This window comes from Crocuta crocuta, unplaced genomic scaffold (genome assembly GCF_008692635.1).
Source record: "Crocuta crocuta isolate KB4526 unplaced genomic scaffold, BGI_CrCroc_1.0 scaffold168, whole genome shotgun sequence".
Lineage (NCBI taxonomy): Eukaryota > Metazoa > Chordata > Mammalia > Carnivora > Hyaenidae > Crocuta > Crocuta crocuta.
This window is the reverse complement of record NW_027532591.1, coordinates 2,133,135-2,153,378: the sequence shown is the minus strand read 5'-3', so window position 1 is coordinate 2,153,378 and position 20,244 is coordinate 2,133,135. Positions and strand designations below refer to the sequence as shown.

The following is a 20,244-nucleotide window of genomic DNA, read 5'->3' as shown; positions in this document are numbered from 1 at the left end:
TACTGCCTCTGAAATATGGGTTTTGGAGTCTAAGAAATGTGGGTTTGAATTAAAACCCCAATGTTATTAGCTATGTGACAGCATAAATTTGTGCATATTTTTGAACTCTAGTATTCTTATTTATAAACTCGGGGGAATACCCCTATTCAAAGTTGTTAGCTCTTAAATAGGAATGTTGTCAAAAGCTCTGGCACTAAATTAGGTCTCAATAAATGTCAGGTTTTTTTTCTTTTCTCTCATTTTTCTGACCAACTTTATCATATTTTACTTTCTGTTTTCATGTTATCATGCATTTATTTGTATGTTGATTTGAATCTGTTTGAACTGTTTTCCAGTTTTTTTCACTCTAAATCTCTTGCTTTACCTTTTTTTAACTTTATGTTGAGAGGGAGAGAGACAGAGAGAGCAAGTGGGGAAGGGACAGAGAGAGAGAGGGAGAAAGAGAATTTCAAGCAGGCTCTGCACTACCAGCACAGAGCCCAATGCAGGGCTCAAACTCACAGCTGCGAGATTATGACCTGAGCTGAAGTCAGATGCTTAACTGTGCCTTTCTGAATTTACTTTGAATTTCTCAGAGCAATGAGTCATAGAGAAATACTAAAAATAACGAAAAATTGTGTTTTTAGAATTTATAAAAATTTTGCTCATGCTATTATAGTTAATCCTCACAACTTTGAAAAGGAAGAATATATTGTTTTGCTCATTTCACAGATGAAGGAACTGGGCAGAGAAATTAATTATCTAAGATCATAGAGTTAAATAATGATGAAACATGACTCAAACTCAGTTTCTCAGGTTTTAATCCCCTTCATTTCTGTTATACCATAACAGACTTGTTTTGCTTCTTGAATACATTATCCGTTGATTCACTTCTGTTTAATTCATAGTACTTTAAGTGATTGGTAAGTTATGTCTACCTTTTTTCTTTTCCCTTTTTGGTTAATTGGCTATCATTTTTGTCTTTTTCTAACTTATTTTCATTATTTTTTGCAACTTTTGTCCCTTCTAATTGACTGTTTTTCTCCAGAGACCATAATCATAAAAATGTAAAAATGGTCACAACTGAGAAGCATAGAAAGGAGCCCAACACATATACTTTACTTCTTAGAGAATTGTTTTCTGCATCTGGTCTTGATTTCTGATGTGGGAAATAACTTTCATTCTTTTTCAGTCCTGTGCATAGCTGTTGTCCTTTAATGTGTAATCCTATGTTTATGTATTGACCTTTACTAATGTTAGGTAATATAGGAACACTTCATGAGAGGCATTGTGGTAAAGTAGAAGTGACAGCAGCATCATTGTGTAAACGGTCAGGGTCTAAATTCTGGGTCTGGGTCATGTACTAGCTATGTGACTTTGGGCAAGGTAATGTTAAACTTGCCCTTTAAAATTCAGATTTCTCATTTTTAAAATGGTGAGGGCAGTGGATATGGGGTATGTTGGTAAGAATTATGTACTTTATAGAGTTCTTATGATAATTGATGTGATAGTATATACAATGTATCACATTGTAGATTTATAATAAATAGTAATTTTTATTATCATTATTACCATTTACTATTACTAGAAGACACACAAAAGAATCCTATTTTTTGAGTTCTTGTTCAGACCACTAGATGCATTTAGTAATGAATAGGATAATTACTGGATTTGGAGTTTGGCCAGACCATTGCCAAACACACTTCAAAAGACACAGCATCTTTGAGGTGCCCAGTGTGAAAAATCTCCTTTGTTCTTTCTGCTTGGCTCTCTTTATGATCCATAATGCCTTCTGCTTTGGTGATGGTATTGACTGGGTCTTTTAAGGCAATTTGTAGGATTAAGCCTCTCAGTATTCCTTAGCAGGTTGAGGCCTGGATTGGTCTGGTAACAATGCAGTTTTTCTCTCATGGAGATTAAGACTTACCTAACAGTCTCTCTAGGCTCTGTAGGCCTCTTTTCCCTGTCTGTCACCAAGAGCACTAACTGCTTATAAAAAGGCTTGCCAAGGATGAGAAATTTCTGGTGCCAGTGACTTTCTAATTTATTTCTTTTATTTAAGTATAAACACAAAAATCTAGAGTAGGATGACAAAATATGTAGTGAGAGAAGAATTAAAAAATATTCTGTATTTAAGGAATATTGACAGTACATTAGAATGGGTAATATCCTACCAAAGTCCAGATCCTTACTCATGTTGATTCTTCCTCTTTTCTTTTCTAGTAAACTCCTGCTAACTTTTTAAAATATAAGCCCCAATATTTCTGTTGAAGCTTTCTCATTAGACTGTGAGCCCCTTGAGAAGCAGGGCTATTTTTCTCATCTTTGTATCCCCTTCACTGCTTAACACTGAACCTGGCATATAAAAGGCATTTGACAAATGCATAAGGCTAACTCAGATATTTTCACAGTATCTAAGATAGAAAGTCTCACTTCTCCCATGGAATTCAACCACAATGACCACTGCTTCCCTTAAAGACTGTTCTGGGGATTACAGGTTAAATTTATCTTTTGTTCAAGACACTAGTAGAAAGCAATAAAAGATCATGCTAAAAGAGAAATATCAGCTGGCCTGGATAATTCAAACTAAATGAGATCTGAATATGATGACACAATTCCTGGCACTTCTATAAACTGAGAGATGTGTGAGACCCAACTGATCTTGGCTTTAAAGAGATCATATTCTTCTTTTTTTTTTTAATTTTTAACATTTTTTTTTGAAAGACAGAGATAGACAGAGCATGAGTGGGAGAGGGGCAGAAAGAGAGGGAGACACAGAATCCAAAGCAAGCTCCAGACTTTGAGCTGTCAGCACAGAGCCCAACGTGGGGCTTGAAACTAGTAACCAGAAAATCACAACCTGAGCTGAAGGTGGACGCTTAGCTGATGGAGCCACCCAGGTGCCCCAACGAGATCATATTCTTGCTGTCGACTAAAGAAACACTGAAAAGTAGAGTTTACTTAAGAGTGTAATTAAAGGCTGAAAGAGATATGGTAGACTTGTAGGAGAGGGAGTAATTACCATAATTAGGCCAACAAATGCCTCCTAGAAGAGGTAAGACTTCAACAAAGCTTAAAAGGAGACCAAGGGCAGAGAACTGTAGGTAAAGAGAATGATACACGTGAAAGAATGTTGGTGAATGTGTAGGAGTCATTTGGGGACTATTGGTAATATAAGTATCTGGAACAAATAAAATACAAATAAAATATACTGTTTTATAAACACAGGAGATATTAGGAAATAAATATGTAATGGAATATCAGCAATGAAGAAGTGGAATTAAAGAAAACCACACACACAATACTATTTACATTAGGACTCTAAAAAATAAGTACTTATGTGTAAATTTACTACTATATGTATAACACCTATATAAGGAAAATTATAAAACTCTGATGAAAGAAGTCATAAAGAACTAAATAAATGGAGAGACAGTCCATGTTCATGGATAGGAAGACTTGGCATTGTTAGGATGTCAGTTCTTTCCAACTTGATCTATATAGATTCCATGCATTTCTATTCAGAATCCCAGAAAATTATTTTCTGGATGTCAATAAACTGATTCTAAAGTTTATATAGAGAAAAAAACACAGAATGGCCAACACAATATTAAAGGAGAAGAGTGAAGTTGGAGGACTGATACTACCTGACTTAAAGACTTACTCTAAAGCTCTAATAATCAAGATAGTGTGAGGTTGGCAAAAGAATAAACAAGTAGATCAGTAGAACATAATAGAGAGCCGAGAAATAGATACATATAAACGTAGTCGCCTGAACTTTGACAAAGGAGCAAAGGCAATACAATAGAGAAATGATAATACCTTTGACAAATGCTGCTGGAACAACTGGACCTCCACACAGAAAAAAGTAAAATTGAATCTAGACACAAATTTTTTTTTTCTGGTTCAGTACCCTCATTTTATTTTATTTTANTGTATCCTTGGTTAGGTTTATTCCTAGGTATTTTATGGTTTTTTGTCTAGACACAAAATTTAAACCTCTAATAAAAATTAACTCAAGTGGATTACAGGCCTAAATGCAAAGTACGAAACTATAAAACTTAGCAGATAATAAAGGAAAAATCTGGATGACCTTAGGTTACTGATAACTTTTAGTTATAACACCAAAGGCATAATCCATGAAAGAAAGAATTGATAAACTGGATGGATTTCAGTAAAACTAAATATTTCTGCTCTGTGGAAGAGATTATCCTAGAGAATAAAAAGGCCACAGATTGGGATAAAATATTTGTAAAAGACTCATCTGATAAAGGGCTATTATCCTAAATAATATGAAGACCTCTTAAAATTCAGCAATAGTAAAATAAACAACCCAACTAAAAAAATGGACAAAGGACCTAAATAGCCACTCACCAGAGAAAATATAGAGATAACAAATAAATATATAAAAAGATGCTCCACATCATGTATCATCGGAGAATTTAAGTTAATACAGGGAAATACCACTATACAGCTATTAAAACAGCCAAAATCCAGAGCACTGACAACCCCTAATCTGGGTGAGGTTGAGGAACTTTCAAAGACAATCCTATAAAACTAAACACACTCTTAACCATTCTCTTACTCTTTGATATTTATTCAAATGAGTTGAAAACTTACATCCACACAAAAACCTATACAAAGATGTTTATAGCAGCTTTATCTATACTTGGCAAAATTTAGAAACAACCAAGATGTCCTTCAGTAGCTGAATGTATAAGTAAAATGTAGTTAAGTATGAGCAATGAAATGTGTCTCAGTGCTGACAAGAAATAAGCTCTCAGTCCATGGAAAGACATGGAGGAACCCCAAATATATTTTAGTAGTTGAAAGAAGACAGTCTTAAAAGGTCACATACTATATGATTCCAACTATATGACATTCTAGAAAAGCCAGAAGGAGACAGTAAAAAGATCATTGGTTGCCAGTTATTGGGGGGAGTGGAGGGAGGGATGCATAGGCATAGCATAGAGGACTTTGAGGCAATATTTTGTATGATGTAGTGGTGGAAACATGTCATTATCCATTTGTTCAAATCCATATAATGTACAACACCAAGAGTGAACCCTGATGTAAACTGTATACAGAGTGATAATGATTCCTCACTTAATTTCTTCAAATGATTCCTTCATCAATTGTAACAAATATACCACTCTGGTAGGAGATATTGAAATATGGGAGGGTATGGGCTTGTGGGACAGGGTTATATGGGAAACCTCTGTATCTTATCTTAGTTTTGCTGTGAACCTAAAACTGCTGACTAAAAATGCCCATTTAAATAGTAATAAAATACTTTTAAATAGAAAATAAAGGAAAACTGAGGCTTGAATTCTACCTGAGGAGTTTTGGCTTTATCCTAAATAGCAGCCATTGAGAGATAAGTCAGTGGTTTTATAAAATAAAGCTGGTTCCTGGGCTTCAGATTGCTTGGGAAGAAGTGGGGCAGTTAGACAGCAGAACATTGCAGTTCTTCAGCCTCTCTCAAGGGCATGTTGGCTATCAAGCACATAGGAGTGTTGGCATACTAGGGAAAATTCATGATAATCTTAACAACCATGTATTTGCACAGATATGGTAGAGTATATTTTGAACTACATTGCAAAGTACTGATCCAATATCAGGCTGAGGAATTTTGCATTTAACATGTAAGTAGTTATTGAGAAACTGAGATGAGAGTTAGAGAATGTAAAATGGATTGGAAGGGCCAGAGGCAATAGCCCTTGCCTGGGCTTACACAAATCCTTGTCTGATATTTTGATGCCCTGAATGTGGATTGACCGGTTATGAATGAATTTCCTTAAATTAAGGATATTAAGACCCTTTGGAGCAAGCAAACTTGTTTTCTGAATTTCAAGGGGCCGTTGGATTAAAAAATGCCCCAGGATTGAGAGCTAGAATCCTGATTAATTTTGCTACTTTCCATGTGATCTAGAATATATCACTTTATCTGTCTGGACTTCATTTCTGATGGATAAAATGGGAATAATAATAACAACAACAGTAATAATACTTAATCTGCAGGGCTGTTATGAGAATTAAAAACATTTGTAGAGTCTAAGAACCTTATTCCCTTTAGAAGTGTAGTGAGCAAAGACTGAGCTAGGACAGGTCCAGGAAGAGGAATCTTCAAGGCTGAGGGAGCTTCAGTCCATACCTCTGTGACTACTACCATCCAAGTGCTGTAAAGAGGCTACGAACTATCCGTAAATAGGACCCTATAAATATAGATCAAAACATCCTCATTGACTGTCAAAAATAAGATCGCGGCAGCATTAAGGCACCCAGATGAAACACACAAGCACTTATCCACAGTGAAATCTATAAAGTGCTTTCGATTGCTCAGGGGATCTTTAGGTATAGCATCATTTTCTCTGTCTTATGGATGACTTGGCCACCTCCGCTATGAATTTTTCATGATTCCCCTGACCCAGCAGCTCTTGCCTGTGGAGAGAGTAATACACTATTGATTTCGGAGTTAGGTTTCTGCCTTTTTTGCCACAACAGGATTTTTGTAGCCTAGAAACCTCAATCCCCTATTACTCATTAGAGACTCAGGCAACTTTTCTTAGATCTGGAATTCAGAAGGTGAACCATTTAGCTGCTGGTGTCAAAGATAGCCTTTATAGTGGAATTTTAACTGATCTCAGTAATGAGAGTAGCTGTTATTAAAAACTTCCTAATTAAACCAGCAGAGGTAGGATTATAGAAAGTGCTGAGAAGAGACAATATTCTTTTTTGTTTCTCTCACAATTAGAATGTTTTTGTAGACATAGCTTTCAGAATGAAACTATTAACAATATACTAGAGGCTAAAAAGAGAATAAAAAATAAAAGAAATATAACAGAAATCCAGTTCAATTTTCAACATTTCTTTCTTCTGTGTAATTTCTGGAGTAGATGTCTAGGTGATTCTTATTTTCAGTGGCCCTTGGTCATGTAAAAGAAATGAAAAGAAGCCATGCTGTTGGTAGTTTTTATTTAAACTGCTTTTAAGAAATCAAAAAATCCATATCTTACATCCTGTGAAAACTCATTCTTGGCATCGCCATGGTAACAAGACTTTTAAAAGGGAGTTAACTGAAATTTAGCTGCATATATTATTTCTTTGTGATTCATACTTCATAAAAATGCAAATGTCACACTAATACATGTTTTACCTTAATGTTTTATACCACCGTTTAGTCATAATTGATCTAATGTTTGCCTTAATTAAATTTTGTGATTCTTTGAATGGTTTTTCTCCTCCCCTCCCCCCAGTCCCCTTTTCTGTGGACCCATCAAACTATACATTTCGACTAGGTGACATGCAATTTAGGAAACTGTCACACAGGAGATCAATCATCCCAACCTACGAACTCAACAAAAGATTTTTGGAAAACTATTTGTCCTGACTAGAAATTCAGCATATTCTCCTACTTGGGTAGAATTTTGGTATCTTCTTTTTTGCCCTTGTCCACCCTCTCATGATTTAAGTCTGCAGAAGACTGAGAAGCAGGGTACACTGGTAGAGAAAACACCACTATTATCTCTTGGATAAAAATGCAGGCTTTCTAATTCCCTAGCTGTGTGACCTTGTGCAACTCATTTAATTGATATTTTTAACCCACAGTTTTCTAATAGGTAAGATAAAGATAAAACAATACCTTTGTCACAGAACTTTTGTGAGGATGTTAAATATGATACTGCTAAAATTTTAAAGTACTTGGCTTAGTATTTGGTATAAGATCTATGCTCAATAAATAATAGAGTTATCTTTTGTTAATAATAATAATTATGAGGAAGTAAAGAAAATAATATTCCCTGAATTACTTTCATTGAGAGCTTTGTATTTGTTTGGAAATTGTTATTTGGTAAATTTCTTGGGATGAATAATGAAACTCCAAGGGTAATTTATTATTCCTGAGAAGAAATGACAAACTTGCTTTTTGTTTTCAGAAAGTAAAAGAGAATAAAAGTAAACAGAGGGGACTGGAGGAGTGAGAGCAGATTGAGCTAGTGAGATGGATGGAGAAAGGCTGTTTGCCACGTAAATGACACATTCCAGGAATTCCCAGGTGTTTTGTGCTGTTGGACATATCTATGAAATGGCTTATGGAAATGAAGTGTATGTGTTTGTGTATAAGAGAGCAAAATTGGAGAGTAGATTAATTTTATATCCTGATTGACATGGGAAAGATAAATCTAGCAAGTGCTGATACAGTTCTTGAAATGAGAGGATTCCTTAAAGATGCAAATCTCTGAGATTTCAGAGGAAAGGCATGTGAACTTCATAGTCTGAAACAAGGGTCAGGGTGTTGGTGGGGGGTGAATTTTGTCCATTTTGCCTAGATCTCTAAGAGACAGAAATGCCTCAGCTAGCATCTGGGTTATATAATGGTGATGTCAACCATTTCTTCTCCCTGCAATATTGATGTGTAATTGGCCAGTAGAATTTAAAGTGTGACCAGTATATTTAAAGAATGAAAAGTATATTTATAGTTTACCATGTGGTGATTTGATAATATATGCATACACTGTAAAATAAATATCATAATCAAATTAATTAACTCATCCATATCCCACAGGTTTTTTTTTGGAGGGGGGTGAAAACACTTAAGATATATTCTCAGCAAATTTCAGGTGTACAACTATTATATTATTTATTATTTAATATTATTTATACTTATGTTATTTATATATGTTATATTATATATTATTATACCACAGTATTATTAGCTGTGATTGCCATGCCATACTAAAACATAATTATCTTATAACTGAAAGTGTACCCAAACAATATCTTCCCATTTCTCTCACTCTCCAGTGCCTGGAAGCTACCATTCTGTTCTGTTTCCAGAGGCTGTAAAGGATTCTCCAGNACCTCACGCCAGTCAGAGTGGCTAAAATGAGCAAATCAGAGAACTCTAGATGCTGGCGAGGATGTGGAGAAACGGGCACCCTCCTACACTGTTGGTGGGAATGTAAACTGGTACAGCCCCTCTGGAAAACAGTGTGGAGGTTCCTCAGGAAACTAACGATAGTGTCTTTTATTTCTTCACCATCACTCCTCCCCCACTGCTTCCCACCCAGATTCCTGTTCTTTTTACCTTTAGCTGCGGAATTAGCTGCTTTGGGCAAGGATTTAGAAGTCAAATACTGACTCTGCCCTTGCCTACCTATATAATTTTGAGAAAGCCATCTTCGTAATATTCTTGATTCTTTATTTCCTCATTTATAAAATGGGCAATGATTCTATCCTTTAAGGGTAATTGTAATAATTAAATGAGTTAATGTATTTGAAGCACATTGCACAGGAGCTAACTTTTGTTATGTAATCAGTAAGTTAGTTACTTCCTTTCTCCTTCAGCTGGACTTTTATAATTGCCTCCTAAGCTTCTTGAAGACACATGATGCCACCCCCTTGTCTTTTTCTTCTTTGTAGAATCTGGCACCATGTGTAAGCCCAGTATGTGGCATCACTTCGTCCTTTCCTCTCTGTCCTCCAGTCATATTGAACTTATTCCAGCTTCTTGAATGTCCCATATTCTTTCCTCTGGATCCTCCAAAATGTAATTCATTCTGCTGAAAATGGCTTTTCTCTTCTTTCTCTGGCTAATTTTGACTAAACTTATCAAATGTTAGCTTGAGGTGACTGTTGTTCAGAGAGGAATTCAATGACCCTCCAAACTAAGTAAAGACCTCCTTTTTAGGTTTTCATCACTTCCTTTACTTTTCCTTTTCAGCATTTTACCCTCTTGCAATAATTCCATTAATTGAAATTATTCATTTAATGTCTATCTTTATTACATGGCTGTAAACTATTTGAGGCAGAGATAATGTTTATTTTGTTCAGTGTTTCTTTAATGCCTAGCATTGTGCCTGGGATGGAGGGCTATATAAATGATTCTTAGTTGACTGACTTTTAACATTATCCAAGTGAAAATTGGTGCCATTTGAATAGGGCGGATACACACCATGTGGATCCAGGGCTGTTAGGTGTCCAGTTTAGTAATTTGTACTTCATAAACACTTGGTAAACAGTGATTTAAGTCTAGGTTGTGAGAAAAGCAGGAATGCATGTACTTTAATATGCCCACTTGCTTTTCATTTTTAAAAGCTGTCTTTGTTTCACTAAGGAATTATTTCCCAATGGCTTGTGATATAGAACATTAGTCTGAGAGTTATTAATGATTATGAGAAGCACTTTATTATACCCTGTGCCCCTTTAGGAGAGCCACAATGAATATGGACATTTTTAAGGTTTTAAGAAGTCTGCTAGTAATGAAAATGGGCCAAAATTGCTTATCCAATATTTCCAAAATGTATTTGATCACTGATACCCTTTTTGCCTGAACACTTGTTAACATTTAGTGTAATATAAAGCATGTAAGAAACACTGATTTAAGGAGTAGCACAATTTTCTTCTACTTTCATTTTAAACAACACCACTAGGTTATTTAAACATTCAAAACTTTTAACTAAATAGAAAGAAAATAGATGCCTTTCCACTAACATACTCTATAAGTCTAGAATGATTAAAATTTTCATCTTGAAGATCCTTTGAGGTCATAAAGTTGATGTATGATATTTTATATATGAAGACAAACATTTTCTGGAGGAGCATATTATTGTGGGGAAAGCCATAAGCTCCTCAGGGCAGACAGCCTGGGAACAGTCTTGGCTCCACCACAACCTGTGGGATTTTGGCCAAAATTCCCATTCTTTCTGTGCTTGGCAACTGCCTCACTTTGTATAGTGAAGTTACAAGGTATTGTGGCTGTGAAGAGAGAAGAGGAACAGAGATGAGAGATCATAGAAGGGCCCTCAGTGTCTGTCTGGGAAATGAGAATCCAGTTTTAAGTCCCCCAGGCTGAACTGCTCTGGCAAAAATAGTTGGATTTGTAGAAGAAAAACATCACTATGTAATCTTGTTGGGACTGTGATATATTTACAGATTTAGTAAAATCAAAAATATTTTGTTTCTGACAAAAGGTGTATTTGTGTGTTTGGTTTTATTCTCAAAGCATGTATTCTAAAACTTGTTTTCTTTTGCTCACACATGCTGTAAAGTAATTGCATTTCAAACTTGGATATCCAATAAAAGAAGACACCTATCATGTCCAAAAAAGAACACTATCAAAAAAAGGAAGAGATCCCAAATCTCTGCTCTGAATATGTCATTCTCTTCTGCAAATTTCAGTGACTCTCTTTAGCCTGAAGCAATGTTTCTAAAATGGTGTTCTTTGGAACAAGGGGTGATTTTTTAGGTGTTCCTTGAAAACAGTATTTTATAGATAAATAGGCTGAGAAAATGCAGCATTAAACAAAGCTTAAAGCTACTCTACTATAACATTTAAAAAGTAAATATATCATTTAATTTTAAAAATATGCACAGTGAACAAAATTCAGAAGGTATGAAATGGTATATGAAGAAAAGTAAGTTTCTTCTCTTTCTTGTTTTCCATCTATCCATTCCCCTTCCTGGAGGCAACCAATGATAGGGGTTTCTTATATATCTTTTCAGATGTATTTGTATACAAGTATATACATTTATATATTACTTTTTAAACATTAATGTTTAATATAATACTGTATATCTTATTTCACACCCTTACTCTTTTTTCTTCACCTAGCAAAGTCATGGTGTAGAGAATAGTAGTAGCCGCATTTACAGATCACTTCTATGGGCCAGCACTATGAAGGACTTTACATGTAAATATCCATTGACTTATCATAGCTCTGTGAGATATATAGTTTATCTTCATTTTACAGATGAGAAACAGGAACGGAAAGGTTATGTGACTTTCATAAGTAAGTTGTAGAGCTGAGTTCAAATAGTGACAGTTTGGCTCTAAAGCCTTTACTTTCAAACACTATACCTCATTGCTTTGATGTGATGTGATATTAAATTAGTTCTGATTTACTTTTTAATAATATGTGCATAGTTATTCATTATAGGAATGTATTATAATTTGTTTGACCAATTTTTTATGTATGGACATTTGTATAAGCTATTTCATATTATAAATAATGCTGTGATGACTATTCCTGAGCAAAAGTGATTTTATACATGAGCAAGTATATATGTAGGAATATAATCTGATAGTTCATTACATTCACGTGTACATCTTTGTGAGGATATATATATATATGTATGTATGTATATCTCCTATGTACATGTGTATATACATCTTATATACATGTATATATCCTATATACACATCCATATATGGATATATATGGATAGGATATGGATATATATATATATATATATACCACAAACCTGATCATGACCTGTGCAGAAATCAAGAGTCAGACACTCAACAGATTGAGCCACCCAGGTGCTGTATTTTGCTTTTAAAGTCCCTTACAAAGTGATTTCCAAAGTGACTGTACCAGTTTTCATTGCCACCAATAATGTATGAAGGTTATACTTTCTCTATATCTTTCCCAGCACTTATTGTCTTATTGAATATTAGCCATTCTAGTGATAACTGTCTTATAGATAATGTATTCTACTTTTAAAGAAGCTTTTTCATCAAACTGAATTCTTATCATTATTTTAATTTGCATTTCCTTAATCATTAATGATTTTGAACACCTTCTTGTGTACCTTTAGCCACTTGTATATCTTCTTTGCTGAAATATCTTTTGATATCTTTTGCCCATTTTTAAATAGATTTGACTACTTCTTACTGAGTTGAAATAATTTGGGTTTTTTTCATTATTATTTTTTTAAACTTCCATTAGTTAGCATATAGAGCACAATGATATCAGGAGAAGACTCCTTAATACCCCTTACCCATTTAGCCCATATCCCCTCCCACTACCCCTCAAGTAACCCTCTGGAGGGTTTGTTCTCCATATTTAGGAGTCTCTTATGTTTTGTCCCCCTCCCTGTTTTTATATTATTTTTGCTTCCCTTCCCTTATGTTCATCTGTTTTGTATCTTAAAGTCCCCATATGAGTGAAGTCATATGATATTTGTTTTTCTCTGACTAATTTTGCTTAGCACAATACCTCTAGTTCCATCCATGTAGCTGCAAATGGTAAGATTTCATTCTTTTTAATTGCTGAGCAATACTCCATTGTATGTATGCGTGTATGTATGTGTATATATATATATGCCACATCTTCATCCATTGATGGACATTTAGGCTCTATCCATACTTTGGCTATTGTTGATAGTGCTGCTATAAACATTGGGGTGCATGTGCCCCTTCAAAACAGCACACCTGTATTCCTTGCGTAAATACCTAGTAGTGCAATTGCTGAGTTGTAGGGTAGTTCTATTTTTAATTTTCTGAGGAGCCTCCATACTGTTTTCCAGAGTGGTTGCACCAGTTTGCATTCCCACCAGCAGCGCAAAAGAGATACTTTTTCTCGCATCCTCACCAATATCTGTTGTTGCCTGAGTTGTTAGTTTTAACCATTCTGATAGGTGTGAAGTGGTATCCCATTGTGGTTTTGATTTCTATTCCCCTACTGATGAGTGATGTTGAGCATTTTTTAATGTGTCGGTTGGCCATTTGGATGTCTTTTTTGGAGAAATGTCTATTCATGTCTTTTGCCCATTTCTTCACAGGATTATTTGATTTTTGGGTGTTGAGTCTGATAAGTTCTTTAAGGCTTTTGGATACTAACCCTTTATCTGATATGTCATTTGTAAATATCTTCTCCCATTCCATTGGTTGCCTTTTAGGTTTGCTGATTGTTTCCTTCGCTGTAGAGAAACTTTTTATTTTGATGATTTCCCAACAGTTCGTTTTTGCTTTTGTTTTCCCTTGTCTCTGGAGATGTGTCGAGTGAGAAGTTGCTGTGGCCAAGGTGAGAGAGGTTTTTGCCTGCTTTCTCCTCGAGGATTTTGATGGCTTCCTGTCTTACATTTAGGTCTTTCATCCATTTTGAGTTGTTTTTTGTGTCTGGTGTAAGAAAGTGGCCCAGGTTCATTTTTCTGCATGGTGCTCTCCAGTTTTCTCAGCACCATTTGCTGAAGATACTGTCTTTATTCCATTGGACAGTCTTTTCTGCTTTGTCAAACATTAGTTGGCCATTTGTTTGTGGGTCCATTTCTGGGTTCTCTATCCTGTTTGACTGATCTAAGTGTCTGTTTTTGTGCCAGTACCATACTGTCTTGATGATTATAGCTTTGTAATACGCTTGAAGTCCCAGATTGTGATGCCTTCATCTTTGGTTTTCTTTTTCAAGATTTCTTTGGCTATTTGGGGTCTTTTCTGGTTCCATACAGATTTTAGGATTGTTTGTTCTAGCTCTGTGAAGAATTACGGTGTTATTTTGATAGGAATTGCATTGAATATGTAGATTGCTTTGGGTCATATTGACATTTAACACCATTTGTTCGTCCTATCCAGGAGCATGGGATATTTTTCCTTTTTTTTTTTTTTTCTTTGATTTCTTTCATAAGCTTTCTGTAGTTTTCAGTGTATATATTTTTCCATCTTTGGTTAGATTTATTCCTAGGTATTTTATATTTTTTGTTGCTTTTGTAAATGGGATTGATTCCTTGATTTCTCTTTCTGTTGCTTCATTATTGTTGTATAGGAATGCAACTGATTTCTGCGTATTGATTTTATATCCTGAGACCTTGCTGAATTAATGGATCAGTTTTAGCAGTTTCTTGGTGGAATATTTTGGATTTTCCATATACAGTATCATGTCATCTGCAAAGATTGAAAGTTTGACCTCCCCCTGGGTATTTTGGGTGCCTTTTATTTCTTTGTGCTGTCTGATTGCTAAGACTTCCAATAGTATGTTGAATAGCAGTGGTGAGAGTGGACATACCTGACTTGTTCCTGACCTTAGGGAAAAAGCTCTCCGTTTTTCCCCATTGAGGATGATATTAACATTTGATCTTTCATATATGGCTTTTATGATCTCAAGGTAGGATTCTTCTATCCCTACTTTCTGGAGGGTTTTTATCAAGAAAGGATGCTGTATTTTGTCAAGTGCTTTTCTGCATCTATTGAGAGGATCATATGGTTCTTGTCCTTTCTTTTATTGGTGTGATGAATCACATTGATTGTTTTGCAGATGTTAAACCAGCCCTGCATCCCAGGTATAAGTCCCACTTGATCATGGTGAATAATTTTGTTGGATCTGATTGGCTAATATCTTGCTGAGGATTTTTGAATCCATGTTCATGGGGAAATTGTTTCATATTTCTTCTTTTTAGTGGGGTCTTTGGTTTTGGAATCAAGGTAATGCTGGCTTCATAGAAAGTGTATGGAAGTTTTCCTTACATTCCTATTTTTTGGAACAGCTTCGAAAGAATAGTTGTTAACTCTTTAAATGTTTGGTAGAATTCCCCTGGAAAGCCATCTGGCCCTGGACTCCGTTTTTTTGGGAGATTTTTAATTACTAATTTAATTTCTTTACTGGTTATCAGTCTATTCAAATTTTCTATTTCTTCCTGTTTCAGCTTTGATAGTATATATGTTTCTAGGAATTTGTCCATTTCTTCCAGATTGCCCATTTTATTGGTGTATATTTGCTCATTGTAATTCTCCAGTGTTGGTTGTGATCTCTGCTCTTTCATTCTTGATTTCATTTATTTGGGTCCTTTCCTTTTTCTTTTTGATCAAACTGGCTAGTGGTTTATCAATTTTGTTAATTCTTTCAAAGAACCAGCTTCTCGTTTCTTTGGTCTGTTCTGTTGTTTTTCGTTTTCAACAGAATTGATTTCTACTCTAATCTTCATTATTTCCTGTCTTCTGCTGGTTTTGGGTTTTATTTGTTGTTCTTTTTCTAGCTCTTTAGGGTGTAAGGTTAGGTTTTGTATCTGAGACCTTTCTTCCTTCTTTAGAAAGGCCTGGATCATTATATACTTCCCTCTTATGACCACCATCCTGCATCCCAGAGGTTTGGGGCTGTGGCTTAATTATTGACTTCCATGTGCTTTTTAATTTCCTCCTTAACTTCTTGGTTAGCCCATTCATTCTTTTTTTCTTTTTTTAGAATGTCACTTTTGTCTAATGATAGTTTACATTACATTACTTTCCAATTAGAGAGTCAAATGCAAACTTTTCATGAATTTTTAAGATAAAACCTATGACTTCAAAGACAATTTTCCCTTGCCTAGGCTGCTTTGAGCTATACTAAAGCCATCAGGGTGGCATGCTTGGTCTCTCTCCTTTGCTATTATAAAGCATATTTCAGGGCAAGATGGTTGAGAAGTAAGGAGCTCTGTACTTGCACTCGCACCCATACCTCACACGGAAAAGATCTGAAGCCATTGGAAACCTTACAAAACCTGAGAGATTGGGAGAAAAGGGACGCAGAATCCACTGAGAAAGCCTTCTAACGTGAGTGCGAACTGGGGAAGATAAAATCGGGCCGGGATTGGAGACTTCAGGGTCAGAGGCGATCCCCCTCTGTGGGGAGTGAGGGGAAAAAGAGAGAGTCCGAAACAGAAAAACCTCCGCTCGGGGGAAAAGCCTCCGCTTGGGGGAAAAGCCTCCGCTCGGGGGAAAAGCCTCCGCTCGGGGCATAGAAACACCCTGCACGCCAAATACCTGCACTCCAGGTACCCTCGTGCCAACTAGTCTGGAGGGGCTAAGCGCACAGACTGCTCCTTTGTGCTGACTCCTGGCGGGCTGCACTTCTGGAGTAGCGGCGTGCCTGCCGCCATTGTCCTCCCGGCAGGCTTGGGCCCCTGGAAGAGCCGCACGCGGACACCGGGCGTCCGCGCTCCTGGCTGGCTGGAAGGAACTCTAGAGGGAAGGCAAAGAGCTAAAAACTGGGAGATGTGCCTGTGAGTTCGTGTTTCGGGTGAGGAGCATAGAGGGACCTGGTTTTCCTCACTCCAGCGGGCTCAGGGCACCCGGCAGGCAAGCCCCGCCCATGCTCATCAGCCCTACCCAGAGAAAGAAGCAGCAATTCTGACCCCACCCCCAGAGCTAGGCAGGAGGCCTGGAATTGTCCCAAGGGGGTTGCCTGGTAAGGTGTGTCTAAGGCACTTTCAGCGGGGCATGTGGACTGGGATTTAGAGACTGGGACTGGCCTGGGTTGAAAAGTGCAACCAACTTTGGCTGCGCCCCCAGTACCGGGAGTTTACATGCCCACAAAAAAGCGAGGTGCAGCTCTTGGTTCAAGAAGGTACTGGAGCACCGCCACTCTCCTTCCCACAACCACCAAGGGAGAACTCCCGCCTGAGGCATTGGATCACCCCACGCCCATCCCTGCTTGAGAGCTGCCCTCCTCCCTTTCCCCCCCCCCCCCACTTTTCTTTCTTTTTTCCCCAGAACACTGACCTGATTAACCCGGGTCACTGGCTTGCTTAAACAATCACTATGAGTCCATTCTGTAGATGTAAATTCTACACATACCGACATTTTCATCTCTTTCTCTCAGGAGTAATTAGACTGTATAGTCTCTCTGGATAATAACAGCGTCCTTCTCTCACCTATCCAACCATATTCTACCTTTTAGCTCTTTGAAAAAAGTTTCTTATCCCTTGTGCCTGTTCATTCTATTTACAATTTTGCCTCATCCCGCCCTGTCTTCTCTCTTTTTCTCTATGCTCTTCAACCAGCACTGCATACACACAGCTATTTAACTGTAGCTGGGAAATACGGTTATATGCATTAAACCATTCTTTGTCCATTGGTTTTCTTCTTANATTGGACCAGATGGATCTGACAGATATATTTAGAACTTTACATCCTGAGGCCAGGGAATTCACTTTCTTTCTTCAAACTGATCTTTCTTCCCTAGTAGGTTAAGGACTTTTTTTCCCTTGCTGCTTTCCTCATTCTTTCCTTGCCTGAGTATTTTGTGAATTTGAATATGATATGCCTTGTTGATGGTCGGTTTTTATTGAATGTAATAGGAGTCCTCTCTGCTTTCTGGATTTTGATGTCTGTGCCTTTCCCCAGGTTATGAAAGTTTTCTGCTATGATTTGCTAACATAACCCTTCTACCCCTTTTTCTCTCTCTTCATCTTCTAGGACCCCTGTGATTCTGATGTTGTTCCTTTTTAATGAGTCACTTATTTCTCTAATTCTTAAATTGTGCTCTTTTGCCTTACTTTCCTACTTTTTTTTCCTGCTTCGTTATTCTCCGTAAGTTTTTTCTCTATATTGCTGATTCGCTGCTCTGCCTCATCCACCCTTGCCATCGTGGCATTCATTCAAGCTTGCAGCTCAGTTATAGCATTTTTTATTTCATTCTGACTTTTACTTCTTTTATCTCCACAGAAAGGTATTCTATTTTCAACCGCAGCTAACAATCTTATTATCATGATTCTAAATTGTTTCACACATCTTGCTTGTATCTGTGTTTATTAAGCCCCTGGCTGTCATTTCTTCCTGCTCCTTCTTTTTGGGTGAATTTCTTCATTTTGTCATTTTGAAGGAAGAAAAGGAATAAATAAGGTAAAAAAAAAATTCAAATGTTAAAAACAACACACACACACACACACACAAACACACACACACCAAATCAAATGTTGCTATATCCTAGGTGTGTTTTAGTCTGGTTGTTGAAAAGAGCTTGATAGATTAGAGAAAAATGAGGGTGAAAAAAGTTAGAAAATTTGAAAAAATGACTACAGTGAAATAGAATAAAATTAAATAATGGAAGTAAAATAGAATTTGAAACATTTACAAAAATGTAAAAAATATATAGTTAAAAACTTAAAAAACATTTTTAATAAAAATTAAAAGTAAGAATAAATTTTTTCTCTTTCTGTATTCAAGAAAGAGAAAAGAAACAAAAAAGAAAAAAAATTGAATAGATGGACCAGCAAACAGACTGAAATACAATTGAAATTACATTGTTTTCCCCTAGAAGTTAAACTATAAAGCAGGTGGAGAGACTTGTGGTGTTCCTGAAGAGTGAGATTAGCCCAGTGAGGTGAGTGTAGTGTAACAGTTTTGTTCTCCACTAGATGGTGCTGCTCTGCTTACTGGGGTGGATTGTGTGGCACTTGCAGGTGTGTATGCGCATGCGTGGGAGGGGTGAAAATGGCGTCACCCAGCTACCCAGTCTCTAGTATCAGAACTCTGTTCTCCCTGATCAGTGTTCATGCACCCCTCATTTATCTCCAGCTTCCATCCACTCCCCACTTCTACACTGTCCATGACCAAGTCCTCAGGTTGCCAGGGGCACCTCCCTCCTGAGTTTTATCTCAGATGTGGCTTGTTTCCCAACTGGTAACTTCTGAGGGACTGTGGCTTTGACCCACTCAGACCTTCTGGAAGAGGGTCTCACCGAGCAATGGCCAGGTGCTGGCAGCACCCAGGAATGTTCGTGGGACCATGCTGTTTCTGATGTCCAGAAACTGTGGCTGGGTGCCAGCCCACCCCAGAAAAGTTCACACGATTGTGTAGCAGTAGCCTTTCAGGGATTATAGAAAATAACAACACACATCTTGCACCATGCTTCACCCTTAATGTCCTTGTTCCAGTACAGCAAATGTGGTTGTTCTCCTGAGTCTGCTGGGACGTTTCCCTGTTGGGCATGTGTGTGTGCACAGCCTCTACCAAATGCTCTCCCAGCAGGTGAACTGCCTCTTCCTGTGTGGCCTAAGGATCCCCAGACCTCAGTCTTTTCTCCTGGGGACTTGCCCTTCTGACCAGACACTGCCAGCTATTGAGCTGTGGAGTTTCGGACTCTGCTCTCCCCTTGTTTATAGAGTCTTAATGGAATTTAAACCATCTCTTTTCTCCGTTTTCCCTTTTTTGTTAAGTCCATGTGGCTGTTTCCACTTTTCCACTTTGTCTCCAGCTAGTTTTTTTGGGGGGGTGAGGTTGCTTTTCCTGTATTCTGCCCCCATCTCTGCCCTCTTTCTGCAAGCAAAAACAGCTCCCTGCCCTCTGCAGCTTCTGTCTCCCTAAGTTCACCCCTCCATGCCATGTACCTGCTGAGTTTTGTGGTCCAGGTTGTGCAGATTGTTGTGTTAATCCTCAAATCAGTTTTCTAGGTGTGCAGGATGGTTTATTGTTCATCTGTCTGTATTTCAGAAAAATATGGAATGCTTCACGAATTTGCATGTCATTCTTGTGCAGGGGCCATGATAATCTTCTCTGTATTGCTCCAATTTTAGTATATGTGCTGCTGAAGTGAGCACGAAATAATTCTTTATATATTCTGGATACAAATTCATTATCAGCTCTATAATTTGCAATTATTTTCTCCCAATATTGGGTTCATCTTTTGATTTCTGTATCCTTCATAGTGCAAAAGTTTTGAATTTTGATAAAGTATAATTTTTTTTTTCATTTTTGGATTGTTTTTTGATGTCGTATCTAAGAATTCTTTGCTAGCC

At 37.0% G+C, this 20,244-nt stretch overlaps 1 protein-coding gene and 1 non-coding gene across 10 annotated transcripts in view; one reads left to right on the top strand and one right to left on the bottom strand.

Annotated features, from left to right (window-relative positions):
- The window catches only part of AGBL4 (AGBL carboxypeptidase 4), a 1,406,556-nt gene that overhangs the window by 391,687 nt on the left and 994,625 nt on the right, over positions 1-20,244 (top strand). The window lies entirely within an intron of this gene.
- LOC144244502 (U6 spliceosomal RNA) lies at positions 19,940-20,046 on the bottom strand. Its single transcript, XR_013338963.1, has one exon. It is a non-coding gene; the product is annotated as a U6 spliceosomal RNA (small nuclear RNA).